This window comes from Marmota monax, unplaced genomic scaffold (assembly GCF_021218885.2).
Source record: "Marmota monax isolate L192 unplaced genomic scaffold, Marmota_monax_Labrador192_F-V1.1 WCK01_AAM20220418_F8-fsc00070, whole genome shotgun sequence".
Lineage (NCBI taxonomy): Eukaryota > Metazoa > Chordata > Mammalia > Rodentia > Sciuridae > Marmota > Marmota monax.
The window spans coordinates 9401627-9424262 of NW_026692116.1; the positions used below are offsets into that span (position 1 = coordinate 9401627).

The 22636-nt window shown below is 38.0% G+C and overlaps 1 long non-coding RNA gene across 2 annotated transcripts in view; it reads right to left on the bottom strand.

Moving 5' to 3' along the window:
• Positions 1–8600: 8600 nt before the first annotated feature.
• Positions 8601–22636, bottom strand: part of LOC124105228 (uncharacterized) — a 58868-nt gene continuing 44832 nt past the window's right edge. For both annotated transcript variants that reach the window (XR_006855668.2, XR_009228574.1), the window contains exons 2-4: positions 18993–19165; positions 10928–11010; positions 8601–9994 (exon numbers count right to left, since the gene is read on the bottom strand). This is a non-coding gene — a long non-coding RNA (uncharacterized LOC124105228). The remainder of the gene's footprint in view (positions 9995–10927; positions 11011–18992; positions 19166–22636) is intronic.

The following is a 22636-nucleotide window of genomic DNA, read 5'->3' on the forward strand; positions in this document are numbered from 1 at the left end:
CTTGCAAGAATTACCAAAGAGTTTCAGAAAACATACCTCATCTTCCAGAATTACCTAAGGACTTCCCACCAGCCCTCACCTCCAAAATTTCCCCCACCTCCCATCCCTGGGGATCAAGTCTTTACTCACAGTGAATCCTTGGGGGACACTCAAACCACACCCCAATCATAGCAGCTAGGACTGTCAAGGTCCCCTCTAGACATCTTGTCATGTTGTGTCTTAAAGTACCTTGTATTCTACATTTATAATTACTAATCCATTCTTTTTTCTTTTTCTTTTTTTTTTTTAGTTGTAGATGGACACAATATTTTATTTATTTATTTTTATTTGGTGCTGAGGATTGAATGCAGTGCTTTACACATGTGAGGCAATCTCTCCTACACTGAGCTACAACCTTAGCCCCTAACCATTCTTTAAAGCACTAAAATTATAATTTACAAAGCTGTAATAATTTTCAGATAGGATGGATGAATTGGGAAAGAAGAGGAAGAGATAAAGAATGACCAAATATTCCTTGTAAACAAAGTAAGTTAATCTATACTTACAGTGCTATCAGTTTTATAAAGGCTATAGGGTATTTTTTAAAGCAACTCATATGTTTATTTAATAACCACTAATAAATGGAAAGCAATTATTATAATTATCAGGAATAATTTTTTAGTAACAAATAATCTAGTAGAGCAAAAGCAATCATCCTCTTTTTAAAAGAAATACCCTAGAATTGACTTTTTTTATGTAATAAGTAACAGGCTACCCAGCATTTAGGTTTTTTTTTTAAATTTTTTTTATTCTAATTTGTTATATATGACAACAAGAAAATGCCATTTTCTTGTTGACAGCAGAATGCATTACAATTCATATTACACATATAGAGCATTTTTTCATATTTTTTTCAATTTTTCATATCTCTGATTGTATACGAAATATATTCACACCATTTGTGTCTTCATACATGTACTTAGGGTAATGATGTCCATCTCATTCCACCGTCTTTTTTACCCCCATGCCCCTTCATTTCTCCTCCCACCCCTTTGCCTTATGTAGAGTTTGTCTAATCCTCCCATGCTGCCTCCAAATCCCACTATGAATCACAGGCTGCCCAGCATTTAGAAAAGGAAATTATTAGGAGGAGGGAAGATGGCGGCGAGGGGAGTGCATTACCCCCGTGTGCTGCTGCACTGCGTGGGAGTATGACAAGTCAGGACGGCTAAAGGATATCTTGTTAGGAATTTCCAGCAATAGTGGGGTGCGCCGGAACCTGGAGGAAGGATTTCCATCGCATGAGGATCGGCTACGGGGACTCAAACGCGAGAGGTTTGTCGCACGGAGGGTAACACTGCTTATTCAGCAAATCGCCCCGCGGCTAGAGTCTGCAAGGCGCGCTGGGATAGAGACGCAGGGTTACAGCGCTGCAGTTTCTGCCAGACGCGCAAGCACCGCACTCAGGGCTGAATTCTGGGTTCGAGACGGGGAAGGAAGCGGTCCATCTCGGTTCTCCACACCGGTCAGACCACAGAGGAGGCCAGCAGCCACCATGTTGGTAAACTGACGTCACCACACCTGTTTTTGACTGACCGCAGCTCATTCAGCCATAGAACAGGTAATTTCAGGCTGCAATTCGCCTGCGGCTTGCAGACAGATTGCTAGGGTTCAGCGCCTGGGGGCTTCTTAAAATCTGATCTTATCGGAGTGAACACGGAGCGCGGGGCGGCCGAGTCCCGGCTCCCGGAACCGTCCCGGAACCGCCCTGGCTCCGGGCTGCGGAGCCTGCGGAGGCTGCTTCTTGGACCCTGCTAATATCAGAGCAAACACGAAACACCAAGAAGCCGAATTCCAGCTCCCGGAACTGAGCCCGCGGGGACTGCTTCTTGGAGCTTACACTTATAGGAGCTTACACCGAGCACAGAGCGGCCGAGTTCTGGCTCCCGGAACCGTCCCGGAACCGCCCTGGCTCAGGGCTGCGGAGCCCGCGGAGGCTGCTTCTTGGACCCTGCTACTATCAGAGCATACACCAAACACTAAGCGGCCGAATTCCGGCTCCCGGAACTGAGCCCGCGGGGGCTGCTTCTTGGAGCCTACACTTATAGGAGCTTACACCGAGCACGGAGCGGCCGAGTTCCGGCTCCCGGAACTTCCCTGGACCGGGGCTAGGAGCCCGCAGAAACTGTGTCTCGGTCCGGGTCCTGCTGAGGGCAGGTCAGGACTCACCCATTGCTTGGGTTGCCTGGCAAGGGGAACGAAATGCTGCCATTCGCATAGGATACCAACATGGCAGAGATCTGATGTCAGCAGAAAGCGGTGGAGGAGAGATCTTCATCAATACCAGCGGTGACATAAGCAGTTGGTCTCCTGGTAAGGGGGGTGAGGCTCAGTCACCCGAGTCTCCTCAATTTGTCCTCGAGCCAGAGGGAAGGAGCCGGGCCGCCGCCAGCCCCCGGAGCAGGCCCAGCGGCTCGCCAGCGTGGTGACCGCGTGACCCCAATTGGAGAGGGGGCGGAGCGGAGCCGCCACCCACACCCGCCAGGTGGGCAGACCCACGACCCAGTAGTACATGGGCGTGGTAGGAGGGGCAGGGCAGAGCCGCCCTTCGCGCTTGCAAGGTAAACAGACCTGTGACAGCCTGGCGGGTCAGGCCCAGTGGCCTGCCAGTGTGGTACACACGTCACCCCAACTCGAGTAGGGGCAGAGCAGATCCTTATCCCACGCCCGGATCAGGCCCTGCCGGTGTGGTGGTCACGTGACCCCAATTGGAGTGGGGGTGGGGCGGAACCGCCACCCGTGCCCGCAGGGTGAGCAGACCAGTGATCAACCTGCAGATCAGGCCCAGGGGTCCGCAGGCGTGGTAGGAGGGGCAGGGCAGATCCGCCGCCCGCGCCTTCAAGGTAGGCAGACCTACAACAGACCGGCGGATCAGGCCCAGGAGCCTGCCGGCGGGGTACAAACACCACCCTAATTGGAGTAGTGACAGAGCAGAGTCGCCTCCCTTGCCAGGAACAGACCCAGCATCCTGCAGGCGGGGTAGTCACGACACCCCAATTGGAGTAGGGGCAAAGCAGAGCCTCCACTCGTGCCCGAAAGGTGGGCAGATCTGCGACCGACCAGCAGGACAGGCCCAGTGGCCTGCTGGTACGACAGACACGTCACCCCAATTGGAGTAGGGGCAGAACAGAGCCGCCACCAGCTCCCAGAACAGGCCCAGTGACCTGCCGGCGTGGTAGCCACGACACCCCAATTGGAATAAGGAGAGAGCAGAGCCGCCGCCCGCACCTGCAGGAAAGATACGCAAGCAGTATGAAAAGACAAGGAAAGAAAGGACCACAAGCAATGCAGGTCAACGCAACTTTAGAAGAGGTAACAGCTGCAGCAGATGGAATGTCAGATAAAGAATTCAGGATATACATGCTTCAGATGATCTGGAGTATCAAGGAAGACATTAAACAGCAAAATCAGACAATGAAAGATCACTTCGACAACGAATTACGCAAACAAATCCAGGAAGCAAAGGATCAACTATACAGGGAGATAGAGGTTATAAAAAACAAGCAATCAGAAATCCTAGAAATGCAGGAAGCAATAAACCAACTTAAAAACTCAATGGAGAATACTACCAACAGAGTAGAACACTTAGAAGATAGAACATCAGACAATGAAGACAAAGTATTTCAACTGGAAAAGAACATAGACAGCTCAGCAAGACTGTTAAGAAACCATGAGCAGAACATCCAAGAAATATGGGATAACATTAAGAGACCAAACTTAAGAGTCATTGGGATACAGGAAGGTACAGAGCTCCAAACCAAAGGAATGAGCAGTCTATTCAATGAAATAATACAAGAAAACTTCCCAGACTTGAAGAATGAGACAGAATCCCAAATCCTAGAAGCCTACAGGACGCCGAATGTGCAAAATCATAAGAGATCCACACCTAGACACATTATAATGAAGATGCCCAACATACAGAATAAGGAGAGAATTTTAAAAGCTACAAGAGAAAGGAAGCAGATTACATTTAGGGGCAAGCCAATCAGGATAACAGCTGATCTTTCAACACAGACTCTGAAAGCTAGAAGATCCTGGAATAACATATTTCAAACACTGAAAGATAATGGGTTCCAACCAAGAATTGTGTATCCAGCGAAATTAAGCTTCAGGATGGAGAATGAAATTAAAACCTTCCACGATAAACAAAAGTTTAAAGAATTCGCAGCTAGAAAACCATCTCTTCAAAACGTCCTAGCCAAAGTATTACAGGAAGAGGAAATGGAAAATAACAATGAAAACCAACAGTGGGAGGTAGGACAGTAAAGGGGGGGGGGAAACAATCAAAGAGGAAAACAAACAATGTTTAGTAACAGAAATAAACAAATATGGCTGGAAGAACAACCCATATCTCAATAATAACCCTAAATGTTAATGGCTTAAACTCACCAATTAAGAGACACAGGCTAGTAGAATGGATCACAAAACAAGACCCAACAATATGCTGCCTACAGGAGACGCATTTGATAGGAAAAGACATACATAGGCTGAAGGTGAAAGGTTGGGAAAAATCATATCACTCATATGGACTTCGGAAACAAGCAGGCGTGTCCATACTCATATCAAATAAAATAGATTTCAAGCCAAAGTTAATCAAAAGAGATAAAGAGGGACACTACATACTGCTTAAGGGAACCATACACCAACAAGACATAACAATCATAAATATTTATGCCCCAAACAATGGTGCAGCTATGTTCGTCAAACAAACTCTTCTCAAGTTCAAGAGTCTAATAGACCACCACACCATAATCATGGGAGACTTCAACACACCTCTCTCGCCACTGGACAGATCTTCCAAACAAAAGTTGAATAAGGAAACTATAGAACTCAATAACACTATTAATACCCTAGACCTAATTGACATATATAGAGTATACCACCCAACATCAAGCAGTTACACTTTTTTCTCAGCAGCACATGGATCCTTCTCAAAAATAGATCATATATTATGTCACAGGGCAACTCTTAGACAATATAAAGGAGTAGAGATATTACCATGCATCTTATCTGATCATAATGGAATGAAACTGAAAATCAACGATAAAAGAAGGAAGGAAAAAGCATACATCAATTGGAGAATGAACAATAGGTTACTGAATGATCAATGGGTTATAGAAGACATCAAGGAGGAAATTAAAAAATTCTTAGAGATAAATGAAAACACAGACACAACATATCGGAATCTATGGGACACATTGAAAGCAGTTCTAAGAGGAAAATTCATTGCTTGGAGTTCATTCCTTAAAAAAAGAAAAAACCAACAAATAAATGATCTCATACTTCATCTCAAAATCCTTGAAAAAGAAGAGCAAAACAACAGCAAAAGAAGTAGAAGGCAAGAAATAATTAAAATCAGAGCTGAAATTAATGAAATCGAAACAAAAGAAACAATTGAAAAAATTGACAAAACTAAAAGTTGGTTCTTTGAAAAAATAAACAAAATCGACAGACCCTTAGCGATGCTAGTGAAGAGAAGAAGAGAGAGAACTCAAATTACTAGCATACGGGATGAAAAAGGCAATATCACAACAGACACTTCAGAAATACAGAAGATAATCAAAAACTATTTTGAATCCTTATACTCCAATAAATTAGAAGATAGTGAAGGCATAGATAAATTTCTTAAGTCATATGATCTGCCCAGATTGAGTCAGGAGGATATAGAAAACCTAAACAGACCAATATCAATTGAGGAGATAGAAGAAACCATAAAAAGACTACCAACTAAGAAAAGCCCAGGTCCCGATGGGTATACAGCAGAATTTTACAAAACCTTTAAAGAAGAACTAATACCAATACTTTTCAAGCTACTTCAGGAAATAGAAAAGGAGGGAGAACTTCCAAATTCATTCTATGAGGCCAACATCACCCTGATACCTAAACCAGACAAAGACACTTCAAAGAAAGAAAACTACAGACCAATATCTCTAATGAACCTAGATGCAAAAATCCTCAATAAAATTCTGGCGAATCGGATACAAAAACATATCAAAAAAATTGTACACCATGATCAAGTAGGATTCATCCCTGGGATGCAAGGCTGGTTCAATATACGGAAATCAATAAATGTTATTCACCACATCAATAGACTTAAAAATAAGAACCATATGATCATCTCGATAGATGCGGAAAAAGCATTTGACAAAGTACAGCATCCCTTTATGTTCAAAACTCTAGAAAAACTAGGGATAACAGGAACATACCTCAATATTGTAAAAGCAATCTATGCTAAGCCTCAGGCTAGCATTATTCTGAATGGAGAAAAACTGAAGGCATTCCCTCTAAAATCTGGAACAAGACAGGGATGCCCTCTCTCTCCACTTCTCTTCAACATAGTTCTCGAAACACTGGCCAGAGCAATTAGACAGACGAAAGAAATTAAAGGCATAAAAATAGGAAAAGAAGAAATTAAATTATCACTATTTGCAGATGATATGATTCTATATCTAGCAGACCCAAAAGGCTCTACAAAGAAACTATTAGAGCTAATAAATGAATTCAGCAAAGTGGCAGGATTCAAAATCAACACGCATAAATCAAAGGCATTCCTGTATATCAGCGACAAATCCTCTGAAATGGAAATGAGGACAACCACTCCATTCAAAATATCTTCAAAAAAAATAAAATACTTGGGAATCAACCTAACAAAAGAGGTGAAAGACTTATACAATGAAAACTACAGAACCCTAAAGAGAGAAATAGAAGAAGATCTTAGAAGATGGAAAAATATACCCTGTTCATGGATAGGCAGAACTAACATCATCAAAATGGCGATATTACCAAAAGTTCTCTATAGGTTTAATGCAATGCCAATCAAAATCCCAATGGCATTTCTTGTAGAAATAGAGAAAGCAATCATGAAATTCATATGGAAAAATAAAAGACCCAGAATAGCAAAAACAATGCTAAGCAAGAAGTGTGAATCAGGCGGTATAGCGATACCAGACTTCAAACTATACTACAGAGCAATAGTAACAAAAACAGCATGGTACTGGTACCAAAACAGGCGTGTGGACCAATGGTACAGAATAGAGGACACAGAAACCAATCCACAAAACTACAACTATCTTATATTTGATAAAGGGGCTAAAAGCATGCAATGGAGGAAGGATAGCATCTTCAACAAATGGTGCTGGGAAAACTGGAAATCCATATGCAACAAAATGAAACTGAATCCCTTTCTCTCGCCATGCACAAAAGTGAATTCAAAATGGATCAAGGAACTTGATATCAAATCAGAGACGCGCCGTCTGATAGAAGAAAAGTTGGCTACGATCTACAGTCGGTGGGGTCGGGCTCCAAATTCCTCAATAGGACACCCATAGCACAAAAGTTAATAACTAGAATCAACAAATGGGACTTACTCAAACTAAGAAGTTTTTTCTCAGCAAAAGAAACAATAAGAGAGGTAAATAGGGAGCCTACATCCTGGGAACAAATCTTTACTCCTCACACTTCAGATAGAGCCCTAATATCCAGAGTATACAAAGAACTCAAAAAATTAGACAATAAGAGAACAAACAACCCAATCAACAAATGGGCCAAGGACCTGAACAGACACTTCACAGAGGAGGACATACAGTCAATCAACAAGTACATGAAAAAATGCTCAACATCTCTAGCTGTCAGAGAAATGCAAATCAAAACCACCCTAAGATACCATCTCACTCCAGTAAGATTGGCAGCCATTAGGAAGTCAAACAACAACAAGTGCTGGCGAGGATGTGGGGAAAAGGGTACACTTGTACATTGCTGGTGGGACTGCAGATTGGTGCAGCCAATTTGGAAAGCAGTATGGAGATTTCTTGGAAAGCTGGGAATGGAGCCACCATTTGACCCAGCTATTCCCCTTCTTGGTCTATTCCCTAAAGACCTAAAAAGAGCATGCTACAGGGACACTGCTACATCGATGTTCATAGCAGCACAGTTCACAATAGCAAGACTGTGGAACCAACCTAGATGCCCTTCAATAGACGAATGGATAAAAAAAATGTGGCATTTATACACAATGGAGTATTACTCTGCATTAAAAAATGACAAAATCATAGAATTTACAGGGAAATGGATGGCATTAGAGCAGATTATGCTAAGTGAAGCTAGCCAATCCCTAAAAAACAAATGCCAAATGTCTTCTTTGATATAAGGAAAGTAACTAAGAACAGAGTAGGGACGAAGAACAGGAGAAGAAGATTAACATTTAACAGGGATGAGAGGTGGGAGGGAAAGGGAGAGAGAAGGTAAATAGCACGGTAATGGAAGGAGACCCTCAGGGTTATACAGTGGAGGGGGTAGAGAGAGAGGAGGGGAGGGGAGGGGAGAGGTGGGGAGGGGGGAGGGTGGATGATGGGAAAGGCAGCGGAGCACAACAGACACTAGTATGGCAATTTGTAAATCAATGGATGTGTAACTGATGTGAATCTGCAATCTGTGTATGGGGTGAAGGTGGGAGTTCATAACCCACTAGAATCAAAGTGTGGAATATGATATGTCAAGAAATTTGTAATGTTTTGAACAACCCACAATAAAAAATTAAAAAAAAAAAAAAAAAAAAAAGAAAAGGAAATTATTTAATTAATCTTATATGCTAGGTACTTTTATAAGAGTAGGTGAAACAATACTGAATAAGACATAATCCTGGTCACTTAAATTGGTATCAGTAGAAAGGATTAGATACTGTCCAAATGTTAAGTGCCAGGCATAATACATCAATGGGTGGAAATGAAAGAGGGTGTGGACTAATTTGAGTAGCTCCATGCCCATCTAAATAACTGTATAATTCTAAGCCATTGCAACCAGAATTTGGAGAAAGGATTAACCAGTGAAGGTGGTATGTAATATGATTGTTGCATACTGCTTTGTCCAAGTTGTAGACCTGGAGCTCGTTCTGTTTTCTTAAGCCTTGACAGGCCTTGTTTGGTAGATAAAAACACACTTAATGATTTCATCTTGCCTAGGTGAACCTGAGCCACACAGTGGCAGTAAAATGGCCTTAGAATTTATTTATCTCCTACATTTTAAAAATATCAGAATAAAGTTGATTTCCTAAGCCTTCAGCAGCACCTTGGACTATAAACTTGAATTAGTTTACCAATCTTGTGACATTGCAAATGTCTATGCTGCCTACTCAAGTCTAATCTTTCAAAGATGAGTGAAATGTCACATGGGATTTGAAAGATTTCAGGAACAAAACCTTGAACCAGAAAAGTCTGCCATTGCAGCACTAGAAATTCATGATTTAAAAAAAAATATATTCATTTTCATTCATTTAATCATTAGTTCCAACAAACATTTCTCAGTGTGCTACTGTGAGTCAGGCACTGTGCCTGAGGCTAGCAATAAAAAAAATCTCAGGAGACTGAGGAGTAAAATGGAGAACTGGAATGATTCAACAGTATGATGATTAAGCACAGGTTTAAAATGTACTTGGGAAAGCCCACATGTATTTCAATAATGTTTTGTAGGAATGAATGGACCAAATGGCTTATGCCTCATTTGTGTCTGCACATTCTGGGGCAGCCTGACCACATTTGGAATTTGGGCAGGGGTAAGGGAGGGAACAGACACGAAAAGGAGTCCAGAGCTCTGAAGCAGAATTTGCATGTGCTGCTAGCATAATTCACAGCAGTGTAGCCATTTCTTGCAGTGAGATTGTCTCAGTTCATTTGGGCTGCTACAACAAAGTACCATCGCTGGGTAGAAACTCAGTTTTCACAATCTGGGAAGTCCAAGGTGAAGGTGCCTGCAGATTCCTTGTCTGGTGAAGATCAGCTTCCTCCGTTTCCCCTTCACTGAGTGTATCTTCTTGCTGGGTCCTCACATGGTGGAAGGGGTAAGGGTCTCTTATGAGATCACTGCTCTGATTCATGAGGGTCCCATCTTCATAATCCAATCACCTTGCAACACCTATTTTTCTAATACCATCTCCTTGGACATTGAGATTTCAACATATAATCTGGGGGATGGGGACACAAACATTCAGATGATAGTAGTCTTCAAGAAATTAAAGCATTAGATTTTTTAAAGCAAACTCTGGCTCAATCAGATTAGCTTATCTTTTGCTCTCTACTCCTGGCTATTGCTGCTGGATCTCAGCCCCAACAAGAACAGAGCCCTAACACTCTAACTTGTTTGAAACCTGAAATATCTTTCTCTGATTCTGGGCACAGTCCAACCATTCTGGATCCTGTCCCAGGAAATAGAATCTGATGAGGGCTTTGCTTACATGGTGCCTGTCATTTAGGCAGTGGGTGCACAATGAGGAAGGCTTGTGGGTGCATCAGGTACCATGTGTCAGATGTCCTTGAAGGACATATTGTGAAGTTATTTCTCTTTATTCCAGTTCCAAAGAAGAAACAGTAGGTGTGCATCCAACAAAGAAATAGATTATCTTTCAAAAACAACTGGATGAACATCAGGTTAGAATGTGGTTATTAAGCTAATTTCTAAACCTAATTGATAAAGAAGCCATAACTAAATATTTATAGTTATGAAGAAATGTCCATGTTATTTTACTAAATAAATAGAGCAGACTAAAAAGTAATATGCAAAAATATTTTTGGAAAATACATATAATTTGATGTATAAATACATATGATATTGGGAGTACTATGATTAAAATAGTGATAATCTTTTGTCAATAGGAGTAAAAGTATTTTTCCTTTATGATTTTCTGTCTTAAGGTTTGTTATTGCATTAAGGCATTTATATCAAAATTTTGCATACATAAGTAATTTGATAGAATTAACAATGCAAGATGAATCACAGACTAAAATAGCAAATACCTTCATTTTGGTTCCTAAAAGGTGGTCATCTGATGACTTCAGAGTTATAATTTCATTAGGATTGTTATTAAAAATAAAAATGTATGTGGAAATGACATGCTTACCTTCAGCAGGTGAGACATAAAATGTTTCTTAATTTCACTTTAGGCAAAATTAAGTTGTAGCTCGATGAGTCCAGTGCCCTTTGCTAATAAGAATAGTAATAAAATAAAGGTATGAATATGCATTATCTTCTGCATTTCTCTTTCTCAAATGTACCATCAAGAACATTTTGCAGACCTCCTGGCTTTTCTTATTTCAGAACACCAGATGGACATGGAAGCACACAGTGTGCTAGAAACATTACTCCTCCCACTCAAGATTTGTACTGACAGATTCTACTCCATAATTCCCTTTAAACTGTATCATAGCCAATGCCATTATGGAATTAGCTCAATGCCAGCAAATCTAATGGTTGGTAGGGTTTATTCCAATAAAAGCTAAGCTGCTGATACTTAATTGGGATTGTCAAGATGCTAGTTTGGGTCAGTTTGTAACTTTCTTGTATTTTCTGCTATTAAGATCCAAATCATATTGTCATTACTTTGCAAAACTTTAGTTTGGCATGGAAACAGGGTCAGATAAATGGAATTCTTGCTGCAGGTTGATATTAGCATGTGCAATTGATAGAAGTGTATACACCACACCACAAATTTCATCCAAAGTTAAGTTTTCCAGTAATTCCCTTGTTAAAGGGAATTTAAGAAGGGAATATTTTGCACATCTGGAATTGTAATCATCACATTTTCACTCGTTTTGTAATCCATGGAGCTTTTATGTGCAGTGTGACATATCTGCTAGCCAATCTCTGCAAAGCCATTATTGACTCAATCCTTTGAATACCCCTTGAAGAAGAAGGCTTTTTAGCAGCTTCTGGTTGGTGCAATCTTAGAGCCTTACCTGATACCTTCTTTGACATTTTAACACAAAATCATAAGTGAGTTATTAAGGAATTACCTTTTATTAAGTCATTTGCAAAAGATGCTTATTCTTTGAAAATAGGTTTGAAAAAAATCCAGTATTTATCCTCTTTTCCCATGGAATTGTATAATGTTAATCCCAATGCTAAATTCCCAACTTAGTTGATACAAAATACTTTTGGCATCTTACCATCTGTATTAAAAATCATAACAACACCAGTGATGACAGTAATCTGTAAATGCACATAATAATTTAAAGAGTGGAGCCATCTTTATGTTTCTCCTATAAATCCTGCCTGAGTTGTTGCTGATGCTTTTTAAGCAGCATACTGTAGACACTTTTGCACATCTGGAATTGCAATCATCACATTTTCACTCATTTTGTAATCCATGGAGCTTTCATAGCAGTATGACATATCTGCTAGCCAATCTATACAAAGCATTATTGACTCAACCCTTTGAATACCCCTTGAGGAAGAAGGTTTTTTAGCAACTTCTGGTTGGGGCAATCTTAGAGCCTTAGTCCAGTGAGGGAAATGATAGAGAAATCAAGTTTAGTTTTTCTATATAATACCTCTGGCAACCTGTAGAATACACTATGTAGTACCATTAGTGCTTCTAGAGTGTTTGCAGGCAGGGCTGATATTGCTGGGCCACCATCCAAGGAAAGGTAGTTATATTATAGCAGCTCTATAAACCAATGCTTGCACATGTTGGCATGAAAGGCTGATAAGGACCCTTCTGAGTATAGATAGTGGAATAATTTAAGCCCTGTCACAAGCAACTTTCTGGACAGAGTCTCAAGAAAAACTGTGATATCAGTGTAATCTAGTGTGGACAATCTTTTCAGAACTTCAACTTGACATTTTTGGAATGCAGGAAGCTCATGTTACTTTCAAAGTTAAAATTTAACTGTCATTGATTAACTGTGTGAGACTTTTACATAGTTATACCCAACCTATGGGTTTTTTATCTCTCCTGACTTTGCCATTCCCAATTTTTTTTATTAGTGATAGCTAATATAATAAACTGATCTGTGATGAAAAAGGCAGCTTTTCTTCTTTAGAGATTCTAAAGTCTTTCTGGGGGCAGATGCTTCACCATTACAATCAAAAAGTAAGATTATATAAAAAACTGTAGGTAAGCATGATACAAATTCATGCTTACATTGTGATAGATATTGTGAAAGAGAAGCACCTTTCAAGGGTTCTATCTCAAATAATAAACTTAAGGCTATTACACCATAAATTATATCACTTTTGTGTTACACACACACACACACACACATTCACATGCATACAGCATTGTCAGGTAATCTTTCAATTTTGCTGTCTATTGAGATTGAGTCTCTTGTTTGAATCATGACTTTTTAGAGCAGGAAGGGACTTTTGGGGATAATGTGATCTAATCATCCTATTTTTCAGATGTAGAACCTGAGAACTAGGAAAATTAATGGTGTGCCCAGAGTCACACAGCCAGTTAATGACAATCTGGTCTAGAAATCCTGATGCTTGATTCTTAGACAGTGAGGTCTGCCCTGTCTGCAAGTCAAACACCCAGGGATCACTGAGGTACCATTCTGTGAATTACTACTCAAAGTCATTAAGGTTCTTTATTCCTGAACATCTTAGAAGCAATTTCAAGAGTAGTGCTCCAACAGACCTTGAGAATTAGTAAGGCTTCCTAAAGTGCTCCTTTTAGTCCCCAAAGGAAATTCACTAGCAAGGATATATTCATTATGCTCAAAGAGCTCAAAATACCATATATTTTGATCACGAATATCATCCTACAAATGAATGCTTCTGGGAAAAAAAAACCTAATATACAGATGGTTTGCATATCTTAGAAACACAAAGATTTACATTTTGCTTTCTTTGTGGAATTATTAAAAAGCAATCTATCACTCCTATTCTTTCTTTTCTTTTCTAAAAGAGTATTTAAACTGTTGTTGATGGGAGTGCTGCAGAAATTTAAATATTTCTAGATTTCTTCAAAGTATCAGATGTTCTTTTGTGATATGATGGAGGAGAATAAGCTCAAATAATAGTATAATAATCCACACTTATCCATGGATGATATATTCTAAAACCTGCAATGGATGCCTGGAAATACAAAAAGTACCAAATCCTTTCCATACTGAATTTTTCAAACATAATACATGTATACCTATGATAAATTTTAATTTTTAAATTTGGCACAGTAAGGGTTAATAACAATAACTAATAATAAAATAGGACAATTAAAACAATATACTGTAATCAAAGTTATGTGACTATAGTCTCTTTCTATCTCTTCATCTCTCTCTCTCTCTCTCTCTCTCTCTCTGTCTCTCTCAAAATATGTTGTTGTTCTATACTCACCCTTCTTGTGATGATATGAATTGATACTATGCATATATGATGAGATAAATCAAGGGGAATGACATAGGCACTCTGATTTAGCTTTAGACTATTATGTAAGGATCACTAGAACATAAGCACTGTGGTACTTGGACATTTGACCTGATAACCAAGAAGGCTACTGAGTGACGAAAAGGTGAGTAGTGTATACAGAGTGGATACACTGAACAAAGTGTATCCACTGAACAATGTATACACTGAACAATGATTCAAGTTCCAAAAAGGAAAATGCTGGCCAGTGTGAAATTTCATTATGCTACTGAGAACAGCATGTAATTTAAAACTCATAAGTTGTTTACTTTTCTGTAATTTTCCAAGTAATATTTTTGGGCCATGGTTGATTTCAGGTAACTGAAACTGCAGAAAGCAAAATGGCTGATAAGGAGGACAATTGCAGAGTTATAATATGGCTAAATTGTTGCTTGAATAATGATACTCAAGGAAATGGATTTACAAAAGCTAAGAAAGACAATTATGTCCAGCATCATGCTCTTCTTGGCCTTGGCCTGAAAATAAAGATGATTATTATCCGACACTATAATTGTTTGTTTTTGCTCTTCTCTCAAAAGCAATGTAGTTTGCAATTATATCTGTAGTATCACAGGAAAGTATTATTTAAAACAAGAAAACAAAATTGAAACAAACTGAGACAAGTTTAAACCAAGTATGAGGTTGGTACTCCAAATACATTCCATAAATACGATTCATCTTCCACAGAGCAGTGGAAATTTAACCACTTCTCTTAAGATTTTTATTCAAAAAGAGAGGTTAGGGTCAAGCATGTAGGCTCAGTTTTTCATCTTTGAAGTGAGTATAGTAATAGTTTGTACCTAAAAAAGATGACAATTAAATGAGATAATGCTGTAGAGATCTTTAACACAGTTCTAGGTACAAAGAGCTAGATTAGTATTTGTTATATCAACAGTACATCTATACTACTTATCAAATAATATTCTTTTAATTATGTTTTTCTAGATCATGAGTCTCTGATGCCCATTTTATTACTTGATACACAAAAGGTACTCCATAAATATGCATTTACAGCAAAATATCTGAAGATTTCATAATGGTTTTAGGGATAAACAATTTAGAAAACAATAGATCAATCTCCACACAATTTTAGATACACTGCAAATAAGAACTTAACAGCCAAAGCCCAAATATAATTGGGAAACATGTAAATTCCTGTTTTTAGAAATGAAAAAAAAAAATCAGTTACAAAAGTGAAAGGTGTAAAAAATCCAGGCCAAGAGCAATTCACTTGAAAACTTCAGGAGTTCAAATGGACATAAAACCAATGTCAACTAAAAATGTTAAAGTGCTAAAAGTGTGCTGGATGATTATGAATAACGAGAGCACTTATTGAAATAGATAATTCAGGTTTTATTCTACACAGAGATACTAATAGTTTGCAGATTTGAAAAAAGTGAATTACAAAGAGTCAGTTGCCTTTGTAAGGACACACAGTGAGTATGTGTGTCCTTAAACTACTTTTCAGATTCTGAATCCAACAATCCCTGGCTTACAATATTGATATTCTGGGTGTGATGTGATATGCACATCAAGGTGGGAAAGGGTTAATGCATGCTACAGTGCAAAGGGTGCATTTAAATATATTGACATTCTGAAGAATTGCAGGGAAAGGGTTAATATCATTTGAGAAACACTTGATGGAACAAAGGAATTGAATATTTACAAGACAAAATTTGAAACTGAACAACTCTAGATGCCACCAAACATTAAAGGTCTATAATTTTGGTAATGCTTTCAGATAACTTGTTCATTTAGCCATCGGGAGAAATTCAAGTACAATCCAATGGACATTGTTTTAAATATTAGATACATCTAATAATTGATAAGTTTCCTTCAAAAAGTAACACATTTCTTATTATTAGAGGGGTGTCTGCCATAAGGACCTTAAACTTTACCTTGCTACATAAAAATCTGTTTTTCTTACTAAAAATATTGCTTTTTTAAAATAATATTCAAATTCTTTTTTCTACTATCAGCCTCCCCATAAGTTTTCCCTTCCATTGTACTTTATGAAAAATATAAAAGCCAAACCTGGACAAGACTGCTTAACCTTTATAACTGCTTTAGGTAAAACTTCAGGGTTCTCAGTTATTCATAGCTTCCTAGTCGTCTGATTTCCTGCTTCTGACTTGACTTTTGATGAACATTCAGACTTCCTTCCCTAACTCATGTTTTCAGATTTCTAGTCCATTTTTACCCTACCTCAGTATATTTACTGGACTGGAGTTAAAATACAACAAATTTAGGTGGAAACTTGTTTTCCTCCCCTCTATCCACCAGATTCCCGGGAGTTAGCTAGAAACCCATCATCTTATTTTCCAGGTCCCACTAGAAATTCTCAGATGTCAATGACACCACACCTGTCCTTGAAACTGAAGGCCCAACAACTGTCAACTCATAAAAGTATGGGATAGAAAAATCTTTCTGGTAGCAGGTTAAGTCAAGAGAATTTTTTTTAAAAAAAAGACACTGAAATTCAAGTAGCAAGTAAGCCCACTGATACATGTCATACAAAAAATGATATTTACTGTTTAAGAGTCACCATCTTGTGTCTGCTTCTGCTTAGGCAGATAGTTTGAATTTCCACCGGACAATCTTCCTACCTTGTTTCTATCAGAGAAGCAAATAGTCTAATTGCAGATAGTTACTCCATGAATCAAGGGACTCTTATTCTAGCCAGACAATATAGATATAAGCACCTAAGTGAATAGTAAGTAACAGCTGATCTAGTTTCATGGCATCTATTTACAGTACTTGCCTCTCTGGACCTGATCTCTTGTTCAATTTTAGATTATGTTCACATTCCAGAGATAACCAAGTGACCCTGTATTGATAGATCCAATGATCTATTCAGTGGATCTTCAGGTACTATTTCATGAGGCCAGATATTTACTAAACACCTATCTTAGGAAAATATTTAATTCTGGCCAAACATGTCCTTCTAGCCTTCACAAATCAATTCATGTTCTGTCCTCATGCCTTTGCTTCTCAGGTGTTGCCTTTCCAGAATAAATCTCTCTGCCAATCCATTCTCTCCTGATTAATATTAAGTGGAACTAGGTTCCTTTTTCCTTCATTAAGTCTCAATAGGACTTTAGCATCAAAAGGATTTTTTTAATTTAAATTCCTGTAAAACATATATTTATATTGTCAACCAGTCTATCCTACATTTGCTTGCAATCTTTTTTTAATTGACCTTCACTAAGTTGAAAGAAGGTCATAGACTTAACTCACTCAAATCTTTTTGGCATCCCTAGCTTTAATTTGCTGTGGAGCCAGCCATGGGCAAATTATTCAACTCCTCTGAGTTTTATTTTCTTTTTCTTTTTTAATAGATTTTATTTTTTTAAATACATGACAGTGGAATGCATTACAATTCTTTTTACACATATAGAGCATGATTTTTCATATCTTTGTATATAAAGTATGCTCATGCCAATTCATGTCATTATACATGCACTTTGTTTTTTTGCATTACAATTCTTATTACACATATATACCACAATTTTTCATATCTCTGGTTGTATAAAAAGTAAGTGTCTTCATACATGTACTTTGTATAATGATGTCCATCACATTCCACCATCCTTGCTAATCCCCTGCCCCTTCCCTTTCCCTCCCACCCCTATTCCCTATCTAGAATTCATCTATTCCTCCCATGCTCCCCTTCCCTACCCCACCATCAGTCAGCCTCCTTATATCAGAGAAAATATTCGTCATTTGTTTTTTGGGGATTGGCTAACTTCACTTAGAATTATCTTCTCCAACGTCATCCATTTACCTGCAAATGCCATGATTTTATTCTCTTTTACTTCTGAGTAAAATTCCATTGTGTATATATGCCACATATTTTAATCCATTCATCCACTGAAGGACATCTAGGTTGGCTCCACAGTTTAGCTATTGTGAATTGTGCTGCTATAAATATTGATGTGGCTATGTTCCTATAGTATGCTGTTTTTAAGTCCTTTGGTTATATACCGAGGAGAGGGACAGCTGGGTCAAATGGTAGTTCAATTCCCAGAATTCCAAGGAATCTCCATACTGCTATCCATATTGGCTGCATCAATTTGAAGTCCCACCAGCAATGTATGAGTGTACCTTTTCCCCACATCCTTGCCAACCATTATTGTTGTTTGTCTTCCTCTTATATTAGACAAAGGTGCCAAAAACATGCACTGGAGAAAAGATAGCATCTTCAACAAATGGTGCTAAGAAAACTGGAAATTCATATGCAACAAAATGAAATTAAACCCCTATCTCTCACCATGCACAAAACTTAACTCAAAATGGATCAAGGACCTAGGAATTAAACCAGAGATTCTGCGTCTAATAGAAGAAAAAGTAGGCCTAATCTTCATCATGTGGGATTAGGCCTCAACTTCCTTAGTAAGACTCCTATAGAGCAAGAATTAAAACCAAGATTCAATAAATGGGATGGAATCAAACTAAAAAGTTTCTTCTCAGCAAAGAACATTCTGTGAGGTAAACAGAGAGCCTACATCCTGGGAGCAAATTTTTACCCCTCACACATTAGATACAGCACTAATCTCTAGGGTATATAAAGAACTCAAAAAGCTAAGCACCAAAGAAACAAATAACCCAATCAACAAATGGGCCAAGGACCAGAACAGACACTTCTCAGAAGAGGATATGCAATGAATCAACAAATATATGAAAAAATTCTCATCATCTCTAGCAATTAGAGAAATGCAAATCAAAACTACTCTAAGATATCATCTCATTTTCTTTAAAAATAAATGAGAACTTATTCTTACCTTGCTGCTTTTGAGAAAATATCTCTTCGCCTATAGAATGTATTTGATAAATAATAATTTTGCCCCTCCTTCCAACATTTCATGAACACCTTTTGTGTCCCCAACTGAATTCTTAAATACACATGTGTACAGTGTCTTCTACTATATCCATAGATCTTTGTTGTGCTGAGTACCTATTGAGAGTACAATAGATATGGTTAGTGAAATAAATGGTAATAGTGGTAATAATCATGATGATAATAACAATAATCATAGCTATCTTAGAGATCCTTTGTCGCATAAGAACCACCTCAAAGCTTAGAGGCTAAAAAAAAAAATTAGGGAACTATTTACAGAATGACAATATGAAAAGAGCAGTAGACTCTTCTGTCCAGTGAAACAGTCATAGCTGGGTAAATCATTGAAAAATCTCTAGACATTGTCCTTAGGATGTACAGAAGACAGAGAAATATGCAATCAAGAAAATCTACTGAATTTGTAAAGAGCAACATGAATTGGTGGCATTTGAGTCACAACAGACACCCTCATTTCTCCTTCTAATCTTACTATGATGGACACTCCATTCAAGGTGGGTGAGATCAAACACCTAAGGCTCTCCCTACACCTTCTAGTCAAAGACTAGTATTTAACTTGGAGGAGCAGGTCAACAAACCTTTCATCACCAATATCCTTGTTCTGTGTTGCAGAATCAGCATGGTGAGCAGACAGGCATTTGACTCTTCTTGTTGACAAGATTCCATTGAGATTATCTAATTCAATTTTTCTTTAAAAAATAGTCTATAACAGTGTTAATAAAGAATTTTAAGGGCTGGGGTTGTGGCTCAGTGGTAGAGCACTTGCCTCACATATGTGAGGCACTGGGTTTGATTCCCTGGCACCACATAAAAATAAACAAATAAAATAAAAGTATTGTGTCAATCTACAACTAAGAAAATCTTTTTTAAAAAAAGAATTTTAAGAACCAATAATTTTTCTAATGTCTAGAAATAAAGCACATGTGATTATATTGAAAGATAAATAGACTGGAGGAAATTGAAATCACAACTATGCCCAGGAGAAAGATGAAACATGAGTAAGTATTTTTTCCATCAGAATCCCAGTCACAAATATAGGACTACTGACACAGAGAAGGAATGGGATAATACAGGTATTACTTCCATCAAAGTAGTCATGAAAGACTGACACAGACTGGCTTGGCCAATCAAACCCTCCAAGTACCATGATATTAGCTTTTCAATATACTAATTAAACAATCTTTCCACTAGAAATTAATCCTAAAACAACAACAACAACAAAAAAAATAGACTGTTTTTTTCAGTACTGAGGATTAAACCTAGAGGTGCTTTACCACTGAGCTATATCCTCAGTTCTTTTTATTTTTTATTTTGAGACAAGGTCTTGCTAAATTGCAGAGTCTGGCCTTGAATTTATAATCATCTGCCTCAGTCTCCCAAGTTGCTAGGATTATAGGCAGGTACCCAGCAATTATAGATTTTGTATGATAATAACATTTAATAATGTCTTAAATGTTCAATAAAATTTAAAGACTATGTATACCATACATTAATATTTTAATGATGGCCACCATATAGTGGATTATTTTGCATATTTTCCTGTATTTGCAAGATTTTATGCATTGGCATTTATAAAATTAACATGTGTCTTACAAATAAGAAAGATAATATTCCTACAGAATCATCACAAATTTTAGTACAGTTTCTTCTTGGCATAACCCCTCTTGATGAAGTTAAGTTCAAACGCTCTGCCTTCAATGGATCTGAAAAACAGTTTGAAAAGCTCTTTACTTGGCTTCAGGGAAACAATGGACTATTTGTGTCTGGCCAGATGTATGGTTATGATTACAATGTCATCTTCTCTTAGAAGAATGGCCACTTAAGCCAGATGAAAGGCCATTCACAAGTATGCCCTAAATAAGTGGATAAAACTGTTTTGAAGCTGTTTTGGCAATTGATGCTAAATGATATTCAGTCACATGTTTTAGACAGACTCAGAAATATGTGAGAAAAGGAATACAGAGATCCACCAAAAAAAAAATGGAAATCTAACAAAATTTGTACTTTCTAAAAATCTATTAATTCACTTATCAAAAAATATTTATATAAGACTGAGGAAGCAAATATGGTTAATATTCTATGTGTGTCCTTAAGTAGTCCAGTGAGGGGTGCCAACATGTATACAAGTAATTGCATGGCAATTGTATATGTGTCAGTGTAGACTATGAAAAGAGATGCAAGGTGTCATGGGGAAAGTTATGAGAGTGACAAACTGCAAATGTAGAATGGCTTGTGTATTGCTTCATCTTTTTTGATTGCTGGCATCTGGATAATCATGCCAGGATATAGGACACACAGTGAATAGTCTCACTTTCAGATATGCAGAATGGCAGCCCCAGGAAAGGAAAACATCATGGTTTTAAAATTTCACAAATATCTCCAAGTGGTGGTTTTGAATTTACCACTTCCTAGCTTTATCAGTTAGTAATGCATTGGGTTTCTCAAAGGCTTAAGTTTATGTTTTATTAAATAAATGTATCATTATCTCAAATTATAACACTTAAAAGATAGTTTATAAGTCTATTTGGCTGCTATTAAAAATTTTTATAAAGTGAAGGACTTGTAAACAACATTTATTTCTCACGTTTCTGGAGACCAGGAAGTTCAAATCAAAGCACTGGTAAATTCGGTGTTGGGTTAAGGACCTATTTCCTGATTCATGGTTGAAACCTTCTTGCTATATTTTCACATGATGGAAGAAACAAATGAGTTCTCTTAGTCTCTTTTATTAAGGGTGCTAATCCTATGTATGAGGGCTCTACTTCCTGACATTATCACCTTCCAAAGGTGATATCCTCTTAACTCCATCACATGGGGGTTATGTTTAAACATATTTATCAAGGATGGGAACTAGGAACAAAAACATTTAGACCATAGTAATAGGCATTTTATATTTCTTCTTGAAAAGTCTATCAACAGCACTGATTCTTTTGTGTGTCTAAGAATGGTCTGATTTTTCTTCCTGAAAATGCAAGATGGTAAAGGAGGTACTATGTTGGTGGCTTAAGGAACTGTGTGCCAGGTGGAGAACTGGCAAGTGCCAAGCACTTGATCTTCTGTCAGGATAAAAACTAGCATGGAATGCTAGATTCCTTCCTGTATGCCATCTTCTCAAATGTAGTTCATCAAGTAGCCTATCCCTGCCCACTTCAAATGTGAAATAGCAACCACTTCTTCCCTACCCATGCTCATCTCTCTTGTCTTTTTTTGTTACCCCATCAACTTCAAAGTTGACATATCTTTATTTTTATATTCATTTATCTCTCTGTTAATTGTAAATTCCATGAAGGGAAGAAATTTAGTTTTTTTCCCTTGTTTGTTTATTGCCATATGTTCCACACTAAGACTACCCTCACATGCTTAGACATTCAGTAAATGTTTACTGAATGAATGGATGAGTGGAGTGCTAGTATATTACATATCTGTCTCATCATTTTCACTGTGTACAAAGCAAGCATTTGTGAAGTTCTGCTGTTCTGAAGTGCATTCTTTTCAACTCCTGCTGTCCAAAGGCAACCTAATGGAATCCAGGAAAACTGCAATACTTAGCATGTGCTCTGATATATCTTT